Below are 23,497 nucleotides of genomic sequence, written 5' to 3' on the forward strand. Positions count from 1 at the left end.
GCCACTTTACAGGCATACTATAGACACCCCCTAGGCACGATATTTAAAGGAATATTTCATTTTTATTGTTTCACTTTAAGCATTAGAAAAGAAATGTTTAGGTATCAGTATAGCACCCCCCCCTTTTTTACCTACCTAAATCCTCACTCGATCCAGTGCTGTGTCTGTCTGCAGCGGCTCTGGCTTTTCTGAGGCAGCGAGAACCACTGTCGGTCAAATCATGTGACTAGGGAGCAGGACTGAGCTGTCTGTGTCTATGGCCGCAGGCAACGCAGCTCAGGATCGAGGCTGCAGGTGTCCGCTGTTTCTTATGGCAGCACACTGAGAAGAGTAGGAGCACCGGCGGGGGAACCAAGAAAAGGGGGTTTGAAGCTGCTCAGTGACTATAATATATATATATATATATATATATATATATATATATATATATATATATTATATCTCTTTCTGAAAATGCCAGGAGCCGGGCTGTCTTTGGTTTCTTTTTCTTCTTAAAAATGATTGTGAAGAATCTTAAAAAAATATATATATATATATATATATATATATATATATATATTTATAAAGAAGAAAAAGAAACCAAAGACAGCCCGGCTTCTGGCATTTTCAGAAAGAGATCAGCACAGGTCTCTTTAAATAATCTAGTCAAAAGTAAACATTTTAAAAACACCCCAACAATGGCCAGTATACACTGCCAAACAATTATTGTAAGCTCTTGTCAGCCTGGCCCCTCCAAACCCTCTTGTCTTGAATTGTAATGTAACTGTACTGTCCCCTTATATGTAAAGTGCTGCAAAACTGTTAGCGCAATATAAAGCCAGTATAATGTTAATACTAATAAAATTATATGTGCATCATTGCAGTTCTAGGGGACAAAATCTCCAATGTGATTCGTTCTACCTAGAAACCCCTTCTTTGGATTCCTATAGATCTATCTGCAGCTCCCTGGGCTCTAAACACCGCATGACTGCTGGATGTGACACAAGTCCGTCATGCATGAAGAACCTTCCATAAAGCCTAGTTTATACAATATGAGGAGATATATATAAACTGCAAAACAAAAGGAGATGAGAACGATGACAACCATACAAAGAAAACCATCACATTAATAACAACTAAAGGAACAAAAACCACTAACCGCAAGAAAAGAATAGAGAAAAAAGGCAAATCAGGAAAGAATACCCCTAATCAAGGAGGCCATACACATAATGATCTGATCTAATCCAAGGATCTGATCTGAGGATTTTTCACACAATTGGAAAAAAAATTAAAAATCAGATCTTAGAGTTGTCAAACAGACACAGTGTTGATTCACTAAAACTGGAGAGTGCAAAATCTGGTGCAACTCTACATAGAAACCAATCAGCTTCCAGGTTTTTTGTCAAAGCTTAAAGTGGACCTTCAGTCATTTTTTTCATCTTTCCATCTATTAAATCTTCTGCCCTTGTTGTTTTAATTTTGAATAGTAAAACATTTTTTTCTGCCAGTAAATACCTTATACAGCCCACTTCCTCCTTCTTGTCTGGTCATTAGCCTAGGCTTATGACATCATGCACAGCTCTCTCTCACTCTTCTGAGAGTTTGCCACGAAGGGAGTGGGGGGTGAGTCATAAGAGGGCCAATGAGAGCTGCAGAGCTTGAGGTGTGTGTCTGTGTAAATCCAGGAAGAGAACAGGCAGCAGCTTCAGCTGCCCACAGTTAAAATGGTTGCAGTCAGACTCAGTGTACGCCGATGTACGTCGGCAGAATGGCACGGCTGGGCAAATGGACTTACAGGTACGTCCATTTGAATTCCCCGCCGTGCCATTGCGTGCGCGCCGGCCGGGAGCTCTGTGAGTTGGGTCGCAGGTCCCGCGGACTCGATCGCCACGGGGATACCCGCGATCGCCTCACGGAGAGGACGAACGGGGAGATGCTGATGTAAACAGCATCTCCCCATTCTGCCTAGTGACAAGTATCACTCGATCTCTGCTCCCTGTCATTGGGAGCAGAGATCAGTGACGTCACACACCAGCCCATCCCCCTACAGTTAGTAATCACTCCCCTAGGATACACTTAACCCCTCCCCGCCCCCTAGTAGTTAACCCAGTTAAGCCAGTGTCATTTACACAGTAATCAGTGCATTTTTAATCGCACTGATCGCTGTATAAATGACAATGGTCCCAAAAATGTGTCAAAAATGTCCGACATAACGTCACAGTCACAATAAAAATCGCTGATTGCCGCCATTACTAGTAAAAAAAAAAATTATTAATAAAAATGCCATAAAACTATCCCCTATTTTGTTAACGCTATAACTTTTGCGCAAACCAATCAATAAACGCTTATTGCGATTTTTTTATCCAAAATTATGTAGAAGAATACGATCGGCCTAAACTGACGAAAAAAAATGTTTTTTTATATATTTTTGGGGATATTTATTATAGCAAAATGTAAAAAATAATGCGTTTTTTTCAAAATTGTCGCTCTTATTTTGTTTATAGCGCAAAAAATAAAAATTGCAGAGGCGATCAAACACCACCAAAAGAAAGCTCTATTTGTGGGGAAAAAAGGACGTCAATTTTGTTTGGGAGAGACGTCGCATGACCGCACAATTGTCAGTTAAAGCGACGCAGTGGTGAATCGCAAAAAACGCTCTGGTCAGGAAGGGGGTAAAATCTTCCGGGCTGAAGCGGTTAACTGAACAAGCTGATGTTAGGCTGGCCATACAAATTTTCTTTTACATTTACCATATAATAGGAGGTCAAACCTAAAAACATTCAATTGTATGCAATCAGGCAGGCCCTTGCACTACATAGTTGAAGGTAAATCTAAAGGAAATTGAATAAGGAAATTGTATAATGTATACCCAGCTTAAGAAGCTGATTGACTACCATGTACAGCTGCACCAAATTTTGCACTCTCCGGTTTTAGTAAATCAACTCCACAGTGTGTCATCAATCAATTCTGAGCAAAACTGCATGATTTTATCCAAATTATTCTCGACAGAAAATCTGATTGTAGGAAAATAGTTGACCGAATATGATTTTTGAGAGTTTGGCGCATTGAACAATTTTTTCGATTTTCAAGGTGTATTTCTGATCAGACAGTAATGGTGGCCATACATGGAACAATTTTAATCCTGGTACATTTACTGCCTGATTTGAAATACAATTAGAAGATCAAAAGAGATAACTGAGTGCCTCATATACTTAATGATCACATCAAATTATCTACTTTCCACGTTTAAAATTTCTATTCAGGCCAATCAGAACAATTTGGAATAAATAGATTGGTTCTGCTTGAAGTAGATGCTTACAGTATGTGTCTTTCCAATGAATCATAAATCCCAATCATATTATCTGATTCTGAAAAGATAAGATTGTTATGTGTGTGGCTACCATAAGTCTAGGTTCACAGGGGTGGGCAACTGCAGCCCCTCCAGCTGCTGAAGAACTACATGTCCCATGAGGCACTGCCCACCCTGCCTAGCTCAGAAAAGGGATTTGTGGTTGATCATTTTTCAGTTGCTCTGGTGTTCAAGAGGTGATCCCGCTGCCTTCATATTTATTGTTTTACAATAGGACTAAGGCATTGCAGCCACAAGCCAAGCATTTAGCTTGTGGTTGCTGTGCTGCCCTGTTGACTTAAATTGTTACTAAAACCCAGGACCCTGCCTTCACTATATCTGATCTCCCACAGTACATGGAAATGCAATTGTTTTAGTAAATATAAACTGCTAAATACCTTTTCTCATCAGCAGTATATAGCAGTTGTGTGACTTATATCAGTGTCTGGTTAAAGCTTGTAAGAGTTTTCATACTGCACTGGTTGTCCTATCAGGATGCAGGACCCCTGACCCTCTGTCTGGACAGTGCCGATTGGCCCTGTGCTAATCACATGCACTCTCCCAAGAAAAAAACAAAAAAACTCTCTAGCAATACACAACAAACTGAGCATGCGCAGCTTGACTCCATTTACTGTGTTTTATGCAGACATGTTTTAGGGGCAATGCAAGAAAGGGAGGATCAGAGAAGACAGGATCAAATAGCCTTTTTAGACAATGCATTCCGCAGTGAGCAAGCATGCTTTAGGCCCGATTCACACTTATGCATTTTTAGCGCTTTTTGCAGATTTGCACTACAGTCCATTTTACATGGTTTCCCAAGGAACACGTTCTGTAGTGCAAATCTGCAAAATGCAAAAAGCCCTAAAAACACAAAGGTGTGAATCAGATCTTACTGCACATACAGACTGATTTTACTGTCGTGGGTTTAGTAACACTTTTAATGGCCCAGTTTGACAGGCAATGGAGCCCATCAACTCAACATGTCAAATTAAATTTGCTGTGGCATAAAGCATGACTGTATTGTGGTTGGTTGGGGGGGGGGGGGGGGGGTTTAAAACCACAGCTCAACTATTATTACCGCTCATGTGAAAGAGGCCTAAATATAAATAGAATACAGTTGTATATAAAATCGTCCTGTGCATGGCCACCACCAAAGTTATTAGGATCATACGAGGGAGACAGAATTCTGACTGTAGAATGAGATCCGGGAAAAATCATAAAAGTTCTTCTCCCCAGAAACGCCATGCAGACAATGGGCAGAGTGCAGGGGTGAGAATGATGATCTGATAGGATATGGTGAAGATGATGATCTGATCTGATATGATATGAGGACGATGATCTGATATGATATGAGGACGATGATCTGATATGATATGGTGAGGATGATGAACTGATATAATATGGTGAGGATGATGAACTGATATGATATGAGGACGATGATCTGATATGATATGAGGACGATGATCTGATATGATATGGTGAGGATGATGAACTGATATGATATGGTGAGGATGATGAACTGATATGATATGGTGAGGATGATGAACTGATATGATATGAGGATAATTATCTGATCTGCTATGGTGAAGATGATGATCTGATATGATATGAGGAGGATGATCTGATCTGATATGAGGATGATGATCTGACATGAGGATGAGGATTCTGATATGATATGGTGAGGATGATGATCTGATATGATATGAGTAGGATGATCTGATATGATAGGAGGATGATGATCTGATATGATGATCTGATATATGATATGGTGAGGATGATGATCTGACATATGACATGGTGAGGATGATGATCTGACATATGACATGGTGAGGATGATGATCTGACATATGACATGGTGAGGATGATGATCTGACATATGACATGGTGAGGATGATGATCTGACATATGACATGGTGAGGATGATGATCTGACATATGACATGGTGAGGATGATGATCTGACATATGACATGGTGAGGATGATGATCTGATATATGACATGGTGAGGATGATGATCTTGATGATCTGATATGAGGATCTGATATGGTGAGGATGATGATATATGATATGGTGAGGATGATGATCTGATATGGTGAGGATGATGATCATGATGATCTGATATGAGGATCTGATCGGATGAGGATATGATCAGGTATGTCAATTATATGATATGGTGAGGATGATAATATGATATAGTGAGGATGCGCTCCGGCGTGTTCGCACACCCCACATGCAGAGCCTCACAGGAAGTCGGCATTGCGCTAATCACAGGCAGTGAGACATTTCCTGATCTCTGCAAGCCGCACATCGGGAAAATGTCTCACTGCCTGTGATTAGCGCAGAGCAGTGCCGACTTCCTGGCGGTCTCTGCATGTGGGGCGTGCGAACACGCCGGAGCTCATCCCTAATGGTGAGGATGATGATATGGTGAGGATGATGATGATGATATGGTGAGGATTATGATGATCTGATATATGGTAAAAATGATGATGATCTGATATACAGTATGGTGAGAATGATGATGATCTGATATATGGGGAGGATGATGATGATCTGATATATGGTGAGGATGATGATGATCTGATATATGGTGAGGATGATGATGATCTGATATATGGTGAGGATGATGATGATCTGATATATGGTGAGGATGATGATGATCTGATATATGGTGAGGATGATAGATGTCCCTCTACATGACACCACTGATCAGAAGATAGATAAAAGTTTGCAGTCACTGTGCTGGAATGTGCATGCCGCTGCTACATATGGTAGAGAGGTCAGGGGGAAGGGGAACAAAAGGAAACTAGAAAAATGAAAGGAGAGAAAGCTTGCAGAGTGGAGGAGGAGATAACACGGGGCGATCCGACATACCAACACTAATGGGATTAGAGGAGGAGGGGGCCCGCACCGGCTACAAGGTGATCTTCCCACCCCAGTCCTCATGGGAGATCAGCGAGCACCGGACTATGTGCTGCAGCAGGGATCAGCCTGTCAATGCCCCGTATAGAGCACATCACCGGGGTGATCCGAAGACAAAGTACAGGGAAACACCCCACTACAGGAGAACACTTACCTGTGCTGGGGGACCAATGCGATCCGTGGACTGTGATCCAGTGTGGGGAGTCCAATGATCCGATGTGATCACAACTGTACTACAGCCTTGTGTGTGCGAGAGAGTGTGTGTGAGTGTGTGTGTCCTCCCCCGGAAGTGAAAGCTGAGCTCAGCCCCGCACTACACACTGCAGAGACACACCGAGTACACTGCGGGCTGCACTCTACGGTGTGATGGACACTGCGGTCATTTCCCCGGTGTCCTGTCACTTTCCATGTGCAATGGCTGTGTTCAGTATAAGGGGAAACCTCTGCAGCCCCAAGGACTGCTTAAAGGGACTGTCCACCCCAGAACACCATTCATCCTATAACAATGTACCCAAATAATAAAGTACAAACACAATATTCCCCACGTTCCTGGAAATGCCTATTTGTTATTCCTGGGTGCTGTAATGACCACAGGCTGAGAACCGCAGACAATCCAAGTGAAGAAATGTCACCAACACACCAAGGATTCCTCCAAATGGGTCCAAAGCTTTATTTACATGGTAAACACAAGGCAGGGCCCCTTCGTCATGTGAGGAAACGTGGCCTCGTGTTTACCATGTCACCACAACAATATAGCTTTGGACCTGGTTTGAGGAATCCTTGGTGTGCTGGTGACATTCCTTCACTCAAATAAACAAAATACATCACACGGATTGTGCAAAAGTTTAGTCCGCTCCCCCTTTATTCATTTTGTAAAGCACCGCATATACTGTTGGCACTATATAAGGCTTGGTTCACACCTGTGCATTTTTTAGTGCGTTTTCAGAAACACACTACAGTCCATATAACATTTTTTCCTATGGATGTATTTCACATCTGTGCATTTTATGGAAAGGGCCAGGGTTTTTTTTTCTGGTTTTTGGTTCCATAGACTTTAATGGATTAAAGGTGTGTATTGAAAAATGCAAAATTCACCTGCAACCTGCATAGGTGTGAAGCAGGCCTTAATCCTGTAGGGTCACATATATGCGGTAGCGTGAAGGCATGTGAATGGCGCATGCTTCTTCTTTTTTTTTTTTTGATACTATGTTATTAAAGTTTTGGACGCAGTTTTGGAGAGCCTGGTGTGCTGGTGACACTTTCTTCTCATGATTGCAGTCGGTTCCAGCCGTCGGTCATTTCAGCACCCAATCTAAGATACAGCCGTTTGTGCAGGAACGTGTCTGTTGGGAGTATTGCATTGGTGGCACATGATCAGGCACCCGCAGCCAAAAATAGCTTCTCTTTAAAGCCTTGTACACAATTAGAGTTAAACAAACTTTTCAGTGGATTTCTGTCCAAAGGGCGTTGGCTGTGAATATGTATTGCATACACACGGCAGGACTTTTTAGGCAACAAACACGAACGTAATGACGTTTCAATGTACTGACGACACTTCAAAAGAGGACGTTCAATTCTCTGACGCTACCCTTTGGTCAACTTCTGTATTGTTGTCTGATCTTTTGCATTGGTTCTGAGCATGGGTGTTTGTACTTTGTACTAAAGTCCGATGGTTTTGTGTACACGCGATCGGACTTGCCGACGTCGGACTTTTGTTGCTGCCAAGTTTGTCTGTTCGCACAGCCAACATTTGTCCGATGAAAACCGAAAGCTTGTCCGATGGAGCGTACACACGGTCGGATGTTGCCTTGAAACAGCTAATTTGCATGTTGTCAAAAAGTCCGATCAAGTGCATGGGCCTTTACAGACATGCAGAGGTTCCAATGAACCTTTTTTCCTGTTTTGAATAGAGAGGAGAGGGATTAGAACACCTGTCAGGTTTTTATTGCTGTCTGTGTCCCCCTTAAGGAGAGTCACCCTCTCTATTTGTCCTGTTTACCATTATCATTGAAAGTAAAAGAAAATCCCAGATTTTAGGTTGTCCCCAGAAAAGTAATTGAGGGAAAATCTTCCAATGGGGACACTAGTTCTGGTGACCTGGGGGCTCCCAAGGTATTCCCTTAAAGTGGAACTTTATCCATAACATCTTGATACAAATATAATGTTCTTTAGTAAGGAACCTACATTAATAATTATACTACCAAAATCAATGTGGGCTGTAAATTGACTCCAGCATTGCTCCTGTTTCTTCTTACTGGAGGCTGCCATTTTGCTGAAGCCCAAAGCCATAGCTCCTAACTATCCCTGATTTCGAGGGACTGTCCCTGATTTGGAGCAATGTCCCTCTGTCCCTTATTCCTCCTCATTTTTGTCTGATCTATATAGATGTATATAAAATGCACTTTTTATCTATCAAAAAGTGTTTGCCAGTACTTAACCTTTCATCTGATTTCTAAATTGCTGCATATGTAAATTCCAAAAGCCAATATAAAGGAATAGTAGTGGCAAATAAAGCACCTATGGGTTTAACCAATCTTGTTTTTTTTGTACAATTCTACTTTAAGGGGGCGTGGCAAGGGGTGTGTCCTATGCCTGCATACTTTTGCTGATAGGTGTCCCTCATTCCCATATCAAAGGTATGTGAGGTATGCCAAAGCCCCAGCAGTAAATCATAGAGTGGAATTAAACCCATAGATTTATCGGTTTAAAACATTTACGTTCCTAGAATGTTGGAAATGGTCACATTTGATTGTGTCTTCAACCAAACTTTCAAACCATCAAATGGCTGGTGTCATAACTGATCACATGTGAGGCACCATGGCAGTTGCAGTTCAAACATAAGCAGCTTCCTTGGCTGCAAAGGATAAGAAGGTTTTATTCTGCTTTAACCGCTTCCTGACCTGCTCCTGTATATATACGAATCACCGTATATATACACTGCGGCTCCTTTAAGAGCCATAGCAGGCGCACCCGCTGCATGACGTGGGACCTGATGCACGAGGCCGGCGGGCGCGATCCCTGCCAGCCACAAGCGATTGCAGGCACGAGAGCAGGAACAGGGATTTGTGTGTGTAAACACACAAATCCCTGTCCTGTCAGGGGAGGAGAAACAGATTGTGTGTTCCTACTAAGTAGGAACAATGATATGGCTCCTCCCCCAGTCAGTCCACTCCCCTCACAGTTAGAAATACACATTTAACCCCTTGATCACCCCATAGTGTTAACCCCTTCCCTGCCAGTGACAGTTATACAGTAATCAGTGGCTATTTTTAGCTCTGATCGCTTTATAAATGTCAATGGTCCCAAAAAAAGTGTCCGATCTCTCTGCCGCAATGTTGAAGTCCCGATAAAAATCGCAGATCGCCGCCATTACGAGTAAAAAAAAAAAAACAATAAAAATGCCATAAATCTATCCCCTATTTTGTAGACGCTATAACTTTTGCGCAAAGGACTCAATATACGCTTATTGCATTTTTTTTTTACCAAAAATATGTAGAAGAATACATATTGGCCTAAACCGATGAAGACATTTGTTTTGGTTTTTTTTTAAGAATTTTGGATATTTATTATAGCAAAAAGTAAAAAATGTGTTTTTTTCAAAATTGTCGCTCTTCTTTTGTTTATAGCGCAAAAAATAAAAACCACAGAGGTGATCAAATACCAACAAAAGAAAGCTCTATTTGTGGGAAAAAAGGACGTAAATTTTGTTTGGGTACAACGTTGCACGACCGCTCAATTGTCAGTTAACCGGTTCCCGACCGGCTCCTGTACTTTTACGTCAGCAGAATGGCACGGCTGCGCAAAGTAACGTATACCTGTACGTTACTTTGAAATAGCTGCCGTGTGCGCGCGCGCGCCTGCCGCAATCTCCGTGAGTCGGGTCGCGGGTCCCGCCTGACTCGATCGCCGCAGGCATACCCGCGATCGCCTCACGGAGAGGATGAATGGGGAGATGTCATTGTAAACAGCATCTCCCCGTTCTGCCTAGTGACAAGTATCACTCAATCTCTGCTCCCTGTCATCGGAGCAGAGATCAGTGACGTCACACACCAGCCCAACCCCCTGACAGTTAGTAATCACTCCCCTAGGACACACTTAACCCCTCCCCGCCCCCTAGTGGTTAACCCTTTCACTGCCAGTGTCATTTATACAGGAATCAATGCATTTTTATAGCACCGATTGCTGTATAAATGACAACGGTCCCAAAAATGTTTAAAAAATGTCCGACATGTCCGCCATAACGTTGCAGTCACAATAAAAATCGCTGATCGCCGCCATTACTAGTAAAAAAAAAAAATACTAATAAAAATGCCATAAAACTATCCCCTATTTTGTAAACGCTATAACTTTTGCGCAAACAAATCAATAAACGCTTATTGCGATTTTTTTTTACCAAAAATATGTAGAAGAATATGTATCAGCCTAAACTGAGGAAAAAAAAAATTTTATATATTTTTTGGGGATAATTATTATAGCAAAATGTAAAAAATAATGCGTTTTTTTCAAAATTGTCGCTCTTATTTTGTTTATGGTGCAAAAAATAAAAATCGCAGAGATGATCAAATACCACCAAAAGAAAGCTCTATTTGTGGGAAAAAAAGGACGTCAATTTTGTTTCGGAGCCACGTCGCACGACCGCGCAATTGTCAACGCAGTGCCAAATCGCAAAAAACACTCTGGTCAGGAAGGGGGTAAATCCTTCCGGGGCTGAAGTGGTTAAAGCAACGCAGTACCGTATTGCAAAAAATGACCTGGTCAGGAAAGGGGTAAATTCTTCTGGGGCTTAAGTGGTTAAAGTAGAAGAAAAGTCCGCTACAATTTTTAAAAACATTTTTAAGGCCCCCCCAGGTGGGTTATGCCCAGGGCTTTTTTTCTCAGATAATGGGTGCAGGAACTCCCCCTTTCCAAGTCACACCTTTTCTCCTACCCACCTCTGAGTACCATTCCTTGGTTCCACCCCTACCCACCTCTGAGCACTGTCCCTTGCTTCCACTCCTACCCACCTCTGAGCACTGTCCCTTGGTTCCACCCACTACCCACCTCCCAGTACCACCCCTTCAGAGAATACAGAACCAGGTATCATTTTGTGGTGTCATTTGTATGGAATTTGGTAATAAAAACAAGAAAAGCAGTTAAATAGATCCCTGCAGCCAGTAACAATATGCCACCCCCCCCCCGGCAGCAACAGATCCCCCACAGCCGGCAACAATAGACCCCTCCATCAACAACCGACCCCCTCAGTAATATAAGACCCACCCCTAGCAACAGTATGTCCCCCAGCTTTGGCTGGACTTCTCCTTGAAACAGTATAAGCACTTATTTTTAAGTGTTTTACATTGCTGTACCTGCAAAAGGGGTCAGCCTGAAGTGATCTAGCAGGACTTTATTTTCTGACTAAAGTTCCACTTAAATTTGCAGGGAGTGAAGGGAAATCTGCGCAATGGGACACAGATGGTGGAAAAAAATTCCACAGGGGTTATAACCCTTCCTTGCTCTATCCAAAATAAAACGTTTTGACTATAGTTCTACTTTAACCACTTCCCGCCCGGCCTACAGCAAAATGAGGGCCGGGCGGTGGTTCAGTTATCCTGACCGGGCATCATATTAAGTCCAGCAGGATAAGTGCCGGCGTGAGCCCGTGGGGGCACGCAGCGCGGCGATCGGTGGTATGGTGTGTCAGTCTGTCACACCGCTACACCGATCTTGGTAAAGTGCCAGTCAGTGCAGCCCCATCAGTGCCCGCCAGTGAAGGAGAAAACGTACTTATTGACAACATTTTATAAAAGAAACAAAGAAAAACATTTTTTTTTTTTTCAAAAAATGTGGTCTTTTTTTATTTGTTGCGCAAAAAATAAAAACCCCAGCAGTGATCAAATACCACCAAAAGAAAGCTCTATTTGTGGGAACAAAATGAGAAAAAATTTGTTTGGGTACAGTGCTGTATGACCGGCAATTATCATTCAAATTGCGACAGCGCTGAAAGCTGAAAATTGGCCTGGGCAGGAAGGGGCGAAAGTGCCTGGTATTGAAGTGGTTAATGGCACCTCCATGCAACAAAAATCGCAGCATGTTTTTAGGGGTGCAAAACCACATGGTGCCGCCGTTCTGTGCAGCTGCCCTGCGGGTGTTTTTGGGAAAAGGTTCAGGGACTGCTGGGAATGGCCTGCGCAGTACAAAGATGTGAACCTAGCCTACTTATAATTATGAAATACACTTTAAAGTGGGAGTAAACTCCCACTGAAGGATTTCTACCTATAGTAAGGCTTACCTATAGGTACAGTAAATATTTCCTAAATGTGCACTGTTTAGGAGATATTTACTTGTGAAGCCACCAGTGATGTCATTGGCGCATACGCTATGAAGGAACCGTATACCGTGCCATTGCTTCAGAGCCCTGTGCCGTTAACAGCAGCTCCCGTGCACATGTGTGGCTCCTCCAATCAAAGGACTGGAGCCCGCCAACCTTGAAGAAAGACCAGGTGAAGATGGAAGCCCTGTCCGCGGTGACAGCGCGCCACTGCAGGGCTTCGTTTTATCGTACGTTTCACATATGTGCTAGTATGCGATGCATACTACCACATTATACCTTTGCCTTGCAGGTTTAAAAAAAAAAAACGTTGATTTACTACCGCTTTGAAGTGGACCTTCACCCTTCTCGTGAAGTTCCTCCACCTCTCAACCCCATTCTCCCCAACTCCACACCAATATGTTTTTGTTACCTTTTCTTTCCTTCATAAAAGCGCCTAGACGAATGAAGCGCATAGCCTTAAATCTTTCATTCAGCTAGTAGGAGGGGGGCGGGCAGCGCGTCAGAGGCCCGTCGGCTCTTCCAGGTTTAGATGGGTTCATATGCAAGATGGCGACTGAGCTGTCTCTGGTCACAGAAGGTTACCTGCGGGACAATGCTGGATCTGGTGGCTGGGTGAGTATCCATACTGTGCCTACAACACCACCAGGTAAGCAGGGGTATAGAAAAAAAAAAAATGAAAGCAGGGGGTATAAGCTGGATTTCCTCTTTAACCACTTCAGCTCCAGATTTACCCCCTTCCTGACCAGACCATTTTTTGCGATACTGTACTGCGTTGCTTTAACTGACAATTGTCGTGCGACGCTGTACCCAAATAAAATTTATATCCCTTTTTCCCACAAATAGAGCTTTCTTTTGGGGATACTTGGTCACCCCTGCGGTTTTTAGTTTTTGCGCTATAAACAAAAAAGTTAATATTTTTTACTTTCTGCGGCAATCAGCGATTTTTAGCCTGACTGCGACATTGCGGTGGACAAATCTGACACTAAGTGACACTTTTTGGGGACCAGTGACACCAAAACAGTGATCAGTGCTAAAAAAAAATGCACTGCCACTGCATAAATGACACTAGCAGGGAAGTGGTTAACATCAGGGGCGATCAAAGGGTTAAATGGGAGTGGGAGTGCTTTCTTACTGTGTGGGTGATGGCTTAACTGAAGAAAGACCGAGATCAGTGCTCCTGCTTAGCAGAAACACAAGATCTCTGTCTTTCTTACTAGCAGAACGGCGATCTGCCTGGTTTACATAGGCAGACCTGCCTTTCTACGAATGATCGGCAGGTTCCTGGTGGACATTGCGTGCGCCGGATCCGCTGATTAGCTTCCACTGTGTCCACTCACAGCGGGACCATGTCTCCAGCGGCACGCGCCCCAGACCTGGAAGAAGGAATCATGTACAGGTACGTGATTTTGCCCTCAAGGGCCATCGTAAATGTACGTTGGGTGGTCCTTAAGTGGTTAACCTGTATTACCAAACATAAGCATTAATATGTTTAGTCACAAAGACCCCAATATCTTACACCAACCACAGTTTACCAACCACTGTCTGCCCACAAAATGGGTGACGTTAACCCATAAAGAGTCAACACAAGGGAAAAAAATCAATCCAAGGGGAGTTTGAGAGGTTTTGCAGGTCAAAGGATCCAAAAGGAAGGGTGAAGATAACCCAGAGAGGAGTTCAGATGACAGACTTGAGGAAACCGCACCGCATTCCTGTGCAATTCACATGTGATTCAGTGCTGTGCGATTTGAGCCGTTCATTTTGAAGGGGCTCAAATTGTACCATATCACATAAAAAAAAAAACACAGGCACCTTTTTTTGGAGCCGCATCGCATGGTCATTTTATACTATGCAATCTGGTGTGGGCGAACCGCACTCTGTGATCCTTTTGGGGTGTCGTTAACTTTGTATTGATACCCACAGCAGATCACAAACACTGTGCGATTGCAATGCGGTGCGGGAAACACGCAGGGATCGCAGTGTTTCCAGCACCGCATATGTGTGAACCTAGGCTGAAGAACAAAAAAAAATAAAAATTTAATTAAAAAATTGAAAAATAAAATCTTACACACCTAGAAAACATATGAATGCCCAACTATGCATGTTATTTTTTTTAGTCTTTATAAAAGGCGGGACATGCGTAAAAAGCCGGGATGGATATAAAGTTTGAGGCTGGATTCACATTAGAGCACGGAGCGGCTCACAGAAGGGGGTTCAGTACGTCTCCAGTCACTGGTTCAGGTCTGATGTCATACCGAATTTTTGGCAAAATTTCGATCTGAAACAGACCAAAAGATGCACAGGGCTCCTGAGCAATTTGCACCGGAGCCTCTCCGGAGATGTGTAAACCGGCTCCATAGAGAGCTGGTCACAGTCTCCTGACATGCAAATTGGATGCGGGGAAACTCACATCCAATGCGCAATAGTGTGAAGCCAGCCTAAATCTAGAAGACATCTATCTACCCAAACACTGGATGCAAGCATGATGCGTTCCCAATGTAGCAGCTGCATATCCTGCACCATTAGCATCTTTAAGACCCCTTTCACACTACGCCGCCACCGGCGTCAGCAGTAAAGCGGCGCTATTTTTAGCGCCGCTTTACCGTCGTTTAACTGTGCTGTTTGGCCGCTAGCGGGGCCGGGTTTAACCGAAAAGGGGTTAAATCCACCCGAAAAATGCGCCAGAGCAGCGTTTTGCCGGCGGTATCACAGCGCTGCCCGATTAATTTCAATGGGGAGCAGCGGTGGAGGAGCGATGAGTTCCCGGCTCCAAAGAAGCTGTTGGCAGGACTTTTTCTGACGCCCTGCCAGCGCGCCGCTCCAGTGTGAAAGCCCTCGGGCTTTCACACTAGAGTGAATGGAGCAGCTGTTTTAGAGCGTTCTGCAGGCACTATTTTTAACGCTATATTGCCTGCAAAACGCTCCAGTGTGAAAGGGGTCTTAAGGACGGAATTTATTATTCTGATAAAGGAGAGTCATCAAGATGTGAAAGAAAAAGAAGGAGAAGCCTTGTGAATAGTTAAAAAAGCTGCAATAACTCTAATGGGCAATGTGAATAATGTAAGGCATGAAAATGTAACTACCTACCAAAGAAAATGCAAACACTTTTGTCCAGCAAGTTAACAAGCCTACCTGCAACTAAATTAACTACTTACCGACCAGCCGCCGCAGTTGTAATGCAGCAGGTTGGCACGGCTGCGCGAATCGCTGTCATTGTACGTCGGTCGCTTTAAGAAGCTATAAGGGGGTGCGCGCCCGTGGCGCGATGCCGGAGCCGATGCGATGTCCACTGGCCATCCGCGATCACTCCTCAGAGAGTCAGAACGGGGATCTGTCAATGTAAACAGACAGATCCCCATTCTGACAGGGAAGTAGAGAGAGATCTGCTGTTCCTAGTGATCAGGAACAGCGATCTCTCTGTACCCCCAGTCAGTACACTCCCCCCACAGTTAGAAACAATTCCCTAGGGAACACTTAACCCTTTGATTGCCCCCTAGTGTTAACCCCTTCCCTGCCAGTGACATCTATACAGTAAATCAGTGGCTAGTTTTAGCTCTGATCACTGTAAAAATGTCACTGGTCCCAAAAAGTGTCCGATCTGTCCGCTGCAATTTCGCAGTCCTGCTAAAAATCGCAGATCGCCGCCATTACTAGTAAAAAAAGAAAATAAATAATAAAATGATATAATAAATAAATGGATTTCTAAGGGTGTAAATTTTTGATTTAACTCTTCACTGCCTATCACAGTTTCGGAGGCCATGGAATGCCCAGGTGGCACAACCCCCCCCCAAATGACCCCATTTTGGAAAGTAGACACCCCAAGCTATTTGACGAAAGGCATGGTGAGTATTTTGCAGCTCTCATTTGTTTTTGAAAATGAAGAAAGACAAGAAAAAAAGTTTTTTTTTCTTTTTTCAATTTTTAAAACTTTGTGACAAAAAGTGAGGTCTGCAAAATACTCACTATACCTCTCAGCAAATAGCTTGGGGTGTCCACTTTCCAAAATAGGGTCATTTGGGGGGTTTTGTGCCACCTGGGCATTCTATGGCCTCCGAAACTGTGATAGACAGTGAAGAGTGAAATCAAAAATGTACGCCCTTAGAAAGCCTGAAGGCGGTGCTTGGTTTTCAGGGTCCCGTATGCGGCTAGGCTCCCAAAAGTCTCACACATGTGGTATCCCCGTACTCAGGAGAAGCAACAGAATGTATTTTGGGGTGTAATTTCACATATTCCCATGGCATGTTTGAGCAATATATCATTTAGTGACAACTTTCTGCAAAAAAAAAAAAAAAAATTGTCTTTTTCCCTTTTTCCTGCAACTTGTGTCACAATATAAAATATTCCATAGACTCAACATGCCTCTCAGCAAATAGCTTGGGGTGTCTACTTTCCAAAATGGGGTCATTTGGGGGGTTTTGAACTGTCCTGGCATTTTATGCACAACATTTAGAACCTTATGTCACACATCACCCACTCTTCTAACCACTTGAAGACAAAGCCCTTTCTGAAACTTTTTGTTTACATGAAAAAATTATTTTTTTTTTGCAAGAAAATTACTTTGAACCCCCAAACATTATATATGTTTTTAAAGCAAATGCCCTACAGATTAAAATGGTGGGTGTTTCATTTTTTTTTTCACACAGTATTTGTGCAGCGATTTTTCAAACGCATTTTTTTGGGAAAAACACACTTTTTTAAATTTTAATGCACTAAAACACACTATATTGCCCAAATGTTTGATGAAATAAAAAAGATGATCTTAGGCTGAGTACATGGATACCAAACATGACATGCTTTAAAATTGCGCACAAACGTGTAGTGGCAACAAAATAAATACATTTTTAAAAGCCTTTAAAAATCTTTACAGGTTACCACTTTAGATTTACAGAGGAGGTCTACTGCAAAAATTACTGCCCTCGATCTGACCTTCGCAGTGATACCTCACATGCATGGTGCAATTGCTGTTTACATGTGACGCCAGACCGACGCTTGCGTTCGCCTTAGCGCGAGAGCAGGGGGGGACAGGGGTGTTTTTTTTTTTCTTTTTTTTTTTTGCTTTTTTATCTTATTTTTAAACTGTTCCTTTCATTTTTTTTTAATCATTTTTATTGTTATCTCAGGGAATGTAAATATCCCCTATGATAGCAATAGGTAGTGACAGGTACTCTTTTTTGAAAAAATTGGGGTCTATTAGACCCTAGATCTCTCCTCTGCCCTCAAAGCATCTGACCACACCAAGATCGGTGTGATAAAATGCTTTCCCAATTTCCCAATGGCACTGTTTACATCCGGCGAAATCTAAGTCATGAAATGCTCGTAGCTTCCGGTTTCTTAGGCCATAGAGATGTTTCGAGCCACTCAGGTCTCTGATCAGCTCTATGGTCAGCTGGCTGAATCACCGGGCTGCATTCTCAGGTTCCCTGTTGAGACAGGAGAGCCAGAGAAAAACACGGCAGATGGTGGCGGGGCATTCCCTCCCACTGCTTGTAAAAGCAATCTAGAGGCTAATTAGCCACTAGGATTGCTTTTACATGAAAGCTGACCGCTGGCTGAAAAGAATGATACCAAGATGATACCTAAACCTGCAGGCATCATTCTGGTATAATCACTCAAAGTTGTGAATGGCGTACCTGAAGACAAAAAATGGTTAACAATAAAACACAGTAAACGGTAAAGTATAAAAAATTGCATACCTGAAAAGCAAACATGATAAAACATAATAACAATAAAACATTGCAGAATAGAATACAGTAAAAAAGAGCAGAACAATAGAGAGAGAATAGAGAGAGAGAGAGAGAGAACAATAAAACAACAACTATTTTTTTTTTTTTTATATATTTTTTTTGTGGGTTTTTTTTTTTTTTTTCACACTTTTTTTTGTAACTAACTTTTATAACTGTAACCAGTTCCAGGTTAGGGTCTCTCAAAATGCGATGGCATCTTGGGAGACCCTGTGAAAGTGTGCCTAGTTTGTGCAATGCTGTACCCTACGCTAATACTCAACTAGTGTATGGTAGCATTCAAAACATTCACCAATGCAAAGACCAGGATTGTCAGGACAGGAGGGACAATAATAGCGGGTGTCACGCCTATATCCGCGCTTGCTGCAGACACAACATCTTTTTTGGGGGGGTTCATTGGGTAGGGGTACTTGAGAGGACATAAAGAAAATGTCTCTCATGCAGCTGACTGCATTTGGTTGGGGATGTGAATGGGGGAAGTACGGGTGCTGCAGAAGTGGTGGGTTCCTAATTAGGATTGGCGAATGCAGCAGGAAGGGCATTATGGGCACGACGGGCCTGTGTTTGTCTTCTTCTTGGTGGCAGCGGGACACTACTTGTGCTTGCCACCTCACCAGCTTGAACTGCACTTATGGGACTCGCCACGTCACCAAGTGTTACTGCAGTGCTGGTTTGACTACGAGTCCGACCGACTAGGCCGCTGGTGCTTGCCAGTTCACCAAAACGCTACCAAAAAAACTGTTAGCGATCGCAGTTATCAGGCTTGACTCTGTGAACGCTGCAGTTATGCATTTAGTGTTTTGTAAGTGACAGTGATCGATCGATACTGCACTTGGGTGGGCTGGGCTGGGCTGGGCCGGGCGGAGGGGCAAAACGCAGGTGCTAGCAGGTATCTGGGCTGATCCCGCTAACACTGCGTTTTTGGGAACCCTAAACTGCTGGGGACGCTAGTATAGATCTGATCGGATCAGATATTGATCCGTTCAGATACTATACCACTAAGGGAGGTGCACGGTGCGTGCATGGGTGTTAGCGGTACTGGCGCTAACCTGACGCTGCCTGGGGCTGGTGCTTGCCAGTTCACCAAAATGCTACCAAAAAAACTGTTAGCGATCGCAGGGATCAGGCTTGACTCTGCGAACTCTGCAGTTATGCGTTTAGTGTTTTGTAAGTGACAGTGATCAATCGATACTGCACTTGGGTGGGCTGGGCCGGGCGGAGGGGCAAAACGCAGGTGCTAGCAGGTATCTGGGCTGATCCCGTTAACACTGCATTTTTAGGAACCCTAAACTGCTGGGGACACTAGTATAGATCTGATCGGATCAGATATTGATCTGTTCAGATACTATACCACTAAGGGAGGCGTATGCTGCGTGCGTGGGTGTTAGCGGTATTGGGTCGGGGACACACTGGACACCTTTGCTGCCATTGTGCTCGTGCTGGGTGTCCAGTGTGCTCCTGTCCCTTTAAGGGGGCTAGGGCCACCTCCAGGCTCACCTGTTTCACACCTATCCATTCAATGCATGTGCTTCCACTGTGGAGACACTTATAAATTTAGTAGTGTTAGGACTGCAAGTAATACAGGGTGCCTTGACGAGGCCTTGCAGCTTTCACATGCGTTTGCAAATGTGTGCTAACTAAACCCCTGCTTTTAACAGATGGTTAGACAGGCTAATTTGGTTTGTCAGCAGACTGGTTGGTGAGTTGAGCTATGGAATTGTCTTTGTCTTACGTGGGTGTTGGCGGTACTGGCGCTAACCTGGCGCTGCCTGGGGCGACGCATATCACCGCCGGGCGATCAGGGGGCTAAACCTTTATTAGGTAATAAACGGCGGGTGCCCTGACACTATAAAAAATAAACAAACTAACCAGCGTCACCCATAACAGTTATACGGTGATCACTGGTGAAAGGGTTAACTAGGGGGCAATCAAGGGGTTAAAACCTTTATTAGGTAGTATATGGGGGTCCCTGACGCTATAAAACGCTGACGGCGAACCTAAATATTTACCTCCCTAACTAGCGTCACCAGTGACACTAATACAGCGATCAGAAAAATGATCGCTTAGTGACACTGGCGACGGGGGGTGATCAAGGGGTTAAAACTTTATTAGGGGGGGTAGGGGGGTACCCTAGACCTAAAGGGGGCTAATACTAACTGCCCTACCACACTGTCACAAACTGACACCAATGCAGTAATCAGAAAAAAAAAAAAAAAACTGCTTGGTGTCAGTGTGACGGGGGGGGGAGGGGTGATTGGGGGGTGATCGGGGGGGTGATGGGGGGTGTAAAGTATGCCTGGCATGTTCTACTGTATGTGTGTGTGTTGTGCACTCACATTGATGTCTTCTCTCTCCTCGACGCCGGAACGGAAAATACCGAGCCAAGGAGAGATGACATAATTTCCTCTGCTGCTGTTTAATATACAGCAGCAGAGGAACGATTCTATTGGCCGGGAGCGTTCGCGAGGGGGGGGCCCCAAATGGATGGCCTCCCCCTCACCTCCGATCGCCGGTTGACAAATGCCGACCGCCTCGGGCACCAGGGGGGTCCGATCGGACCCCCCGCCGGCGGGAGGCGCAGATCACGTACAGGTACGTGATTCTGCCTGCCCGTGCCATTCTGCCACGTATATCGTCGTGAGGCGGTCGGCAAGTGGTTAAAGCGGGATTCCGGCCGTAAAAAAACAAATTTAAAAGTCAGCAGCTACAAACACTGTAGCTGCTGACTTTAAATAAGTACTTACCAGTCCTGGGTGCCCGCGATGTCGGCCGCCCGAGGCCGACCCGTCCCTCGGCTCTCGGGTCCCGGCACCGCCATCCTAGGTAAGGGAAACAGGCAGTGGAGCCTTGCGGCTTCACTGCCAGTTTCCTGCGGCGCTGCGCTCTGTGAATGGCCCCGTGGTGTTCTGGGAACACACACAGTTCCCAGAAAACAACGGGGCCACTCACCGAGGAGCAGAACAAGCGCGGAATAGGAAGAGACAGATTAGGAAGACTGCCTAGCAACAAGGGTTTAGGTAAGTTTTTAAAACATTTTTTTTTTTTCAAATTTTTTTTTTTAGGATTTTTGGTGATTTTTTTTTTTTTCAGGGTGGCCTTCCACTTTAAGTGGTTAAAGTGGTAGTAAAGTCTCTTCCTGTATTTAAAAAAAATGGTCTCCCCCCCCCCGTGCAGGCTTAGGTCATAATGTACTAGTATGCACTGTGTACGAGTACATTATGACAGACTTCCTTCTGGGTTCCAGATCTTCAGGCGCTTGAATGGCCGGGCTGCAGGCGACATCACTCCCATGCATGTGCACGGGAGTCACATCGCTGCGGCGTGCAGAGCGGGTCATAAATGTGGTCTGAGCTGCGCATGTGCAATTTAGATCGCATTACCTGCTGACAGGCATTAGGGTCTCTTCTGTTATAAAAAGCCTGCCTGTCAATGGATTTTCAATTCCAAGGGTTTACTACCACTTTAAGTGAGGCAGTTTTAAAGTGTTTTATATGCAGAAAAGCTTGCTTCCATAGCAGTAGTGATATCAGCTGACATCTTGAGTATGTAAACACTGCTCACAGCCCTTTCAGGAACTGCTGAACCAAAAGGGAGAATTATATGCAAAACCATTGTGCATCTTTCCAAAGAATCTAAAATCTAATTTCTTCATAAATCACAGGCCAAAATGTATTCTGCTACATATTTTTGTTAAAAACAAAACCTCAATAAGTGTACATTAATTGGTTTGTTTGAAAGTTATAGCATCTGCAAACTATGGTATATACAGTATATTTTAAAATTGATCAAGCCTGATGTACTGAAGGCCTGTCTCATTAAGGCCCCAACATGCCTGGACAGTACAAATACCCCCCAAATGTCCCCTTTTTGTAAAGTAGAGTCTGAGGTATTTAGTAAGAGGCATGGCGAGTTTCTTGAAGTTGCAAATAAAGAAATGAAAATAATAAAAAAAAATTTTCACACATACTGTCACTAGTGCTGTACAGCGTCATCATATGACTGGTGTGGCGTTGATCAGGGATACTGACTGGTGACAGTATATAACTATTTTTTTTTACATACGTTCATCAGAGTAGTTCAGGGTCACCATAAGAACACTGTATTACCAAGTTTTTGGATGTGGAGGAGTGGGATTATAATGGTATCAACAACTGAATCAAAATATATTTAAAATTGTAGTTAATTTTATTAGTACAAATAACATATGACAAACAACAAACAGGATATACCAATATTTGTTAAAATCAATAACTGAGCATATCTAGTACAATGGGTTGCTGGCGGCCCAGAGGAGAAGAGAAGAGTGGTCACAAATGAGTGTTAATTCCCAACATGTTTCGCCAGTGATGTCTTCCTCGGGGGATAAATGTGAGACCACCACACTAGTAATCCAGCTCTAACAAAAGAAAAAAATGACATAAGTAAAATAACAAACATGACAACAAAGTTGTCATGACCTCCAGTAAACGCACAACACATACCTCTATGCGTCCGGAACCACGGATAGAAAAGGCTCTGTTGCTAATATGCCTCCCCCAACTGTACTACCAAGGATTTTTTTTTTTTACACATTAATTGCTGTTACAGTGATGATCATTGTAATAGCAATGTTATGAACTGGCATGAATGGGATACATTCATAGCAGCTGCGATTCACTATTGTGTGCTGTAATTGACCCACAGCTATCACATTGTACAGTGTGCTGTGATTGGCCCAAGTACGATGGGATAGCTGTGGGCCAGTCAATAAAGGAAACAATGCTGGTATGAATGAAATTCATTCATAACAGCTTTGTTGACATTGTGATCACATAGCAATCACATGATGCCCTGGCTGTTCAAAGACCAACTCTTTTGGTGTAAAGAGAGAAAACCAGACTCAGACAGATTTTGCGAAAGTGTTTTGTGTGCATTCTAAAAGTGGGGCAGCATTCACCACTTTTAAAATGTATAAGAGACATTTATGCAAAATCTGCCTGCGCCAGTCTTTATGAATTCCAAGGAATGTGTAAAACCAAAAGGCCAAGAACAACTGAATGAGATGAACAGTATACCAGTTTCTGAAAGCATTAAACATACCATACACACAGGAACAGAATAGGTGCAGGAACTTCCCTGGACTTCGACCCCCTACCCTCCTCTGAGCACCGGCCCCTTGGTTCCACCCCCTACCCACCTCTCAATACTGCCCCAGGTATTAC

General features: G+C 43.6%; 1 protein-coding gene and 1 long non-coding RNA gene across 2 annotated transcripts in view; one reads left to right on the forward strand and one right to left on the reverse strand.

The window, feature by feature from the left end:
* The window catches only part of BCLAF3 (BCLAF1 and THRAP3 family member 3), a 134,058-nt gene extending 127,499 nt beyond the window's left edge, over window positions 1–6,559 (reverse strand). The window contains exon 1 of the mRNA XM_073616474.1: window positions 6,403–6,559. The gene's annotated coding sequence lies outside the window, so the exon portion shown is untranslated. The remainder of the gene's footprint in view (window positions 1–6,402) is intronic.
* LOC141128872 (uncharacterized) overlaps window positions 1–23,497 on the forward strand; it is a 51,953-nt gene that overhangs the window by 26,651 nt on the left and 1,805 nt on the right. The gene's annotated exons all lie outside the window — the stretch shown is intronic.

Source organism: Aquarana catesbeiana, linkage group LG02 (assembly GCF_042186555.1).
Source record: "Aquarana catesbeiana isolate 2022-GZ linkage group LG02, ASM4218655v1, whole genome shotgun sequence".
NCBI lineage: Eukaryota > Metazoa > Chordata > Amphibia > Anura > Ranidae > Aquarana > Aquarana catesbeiana.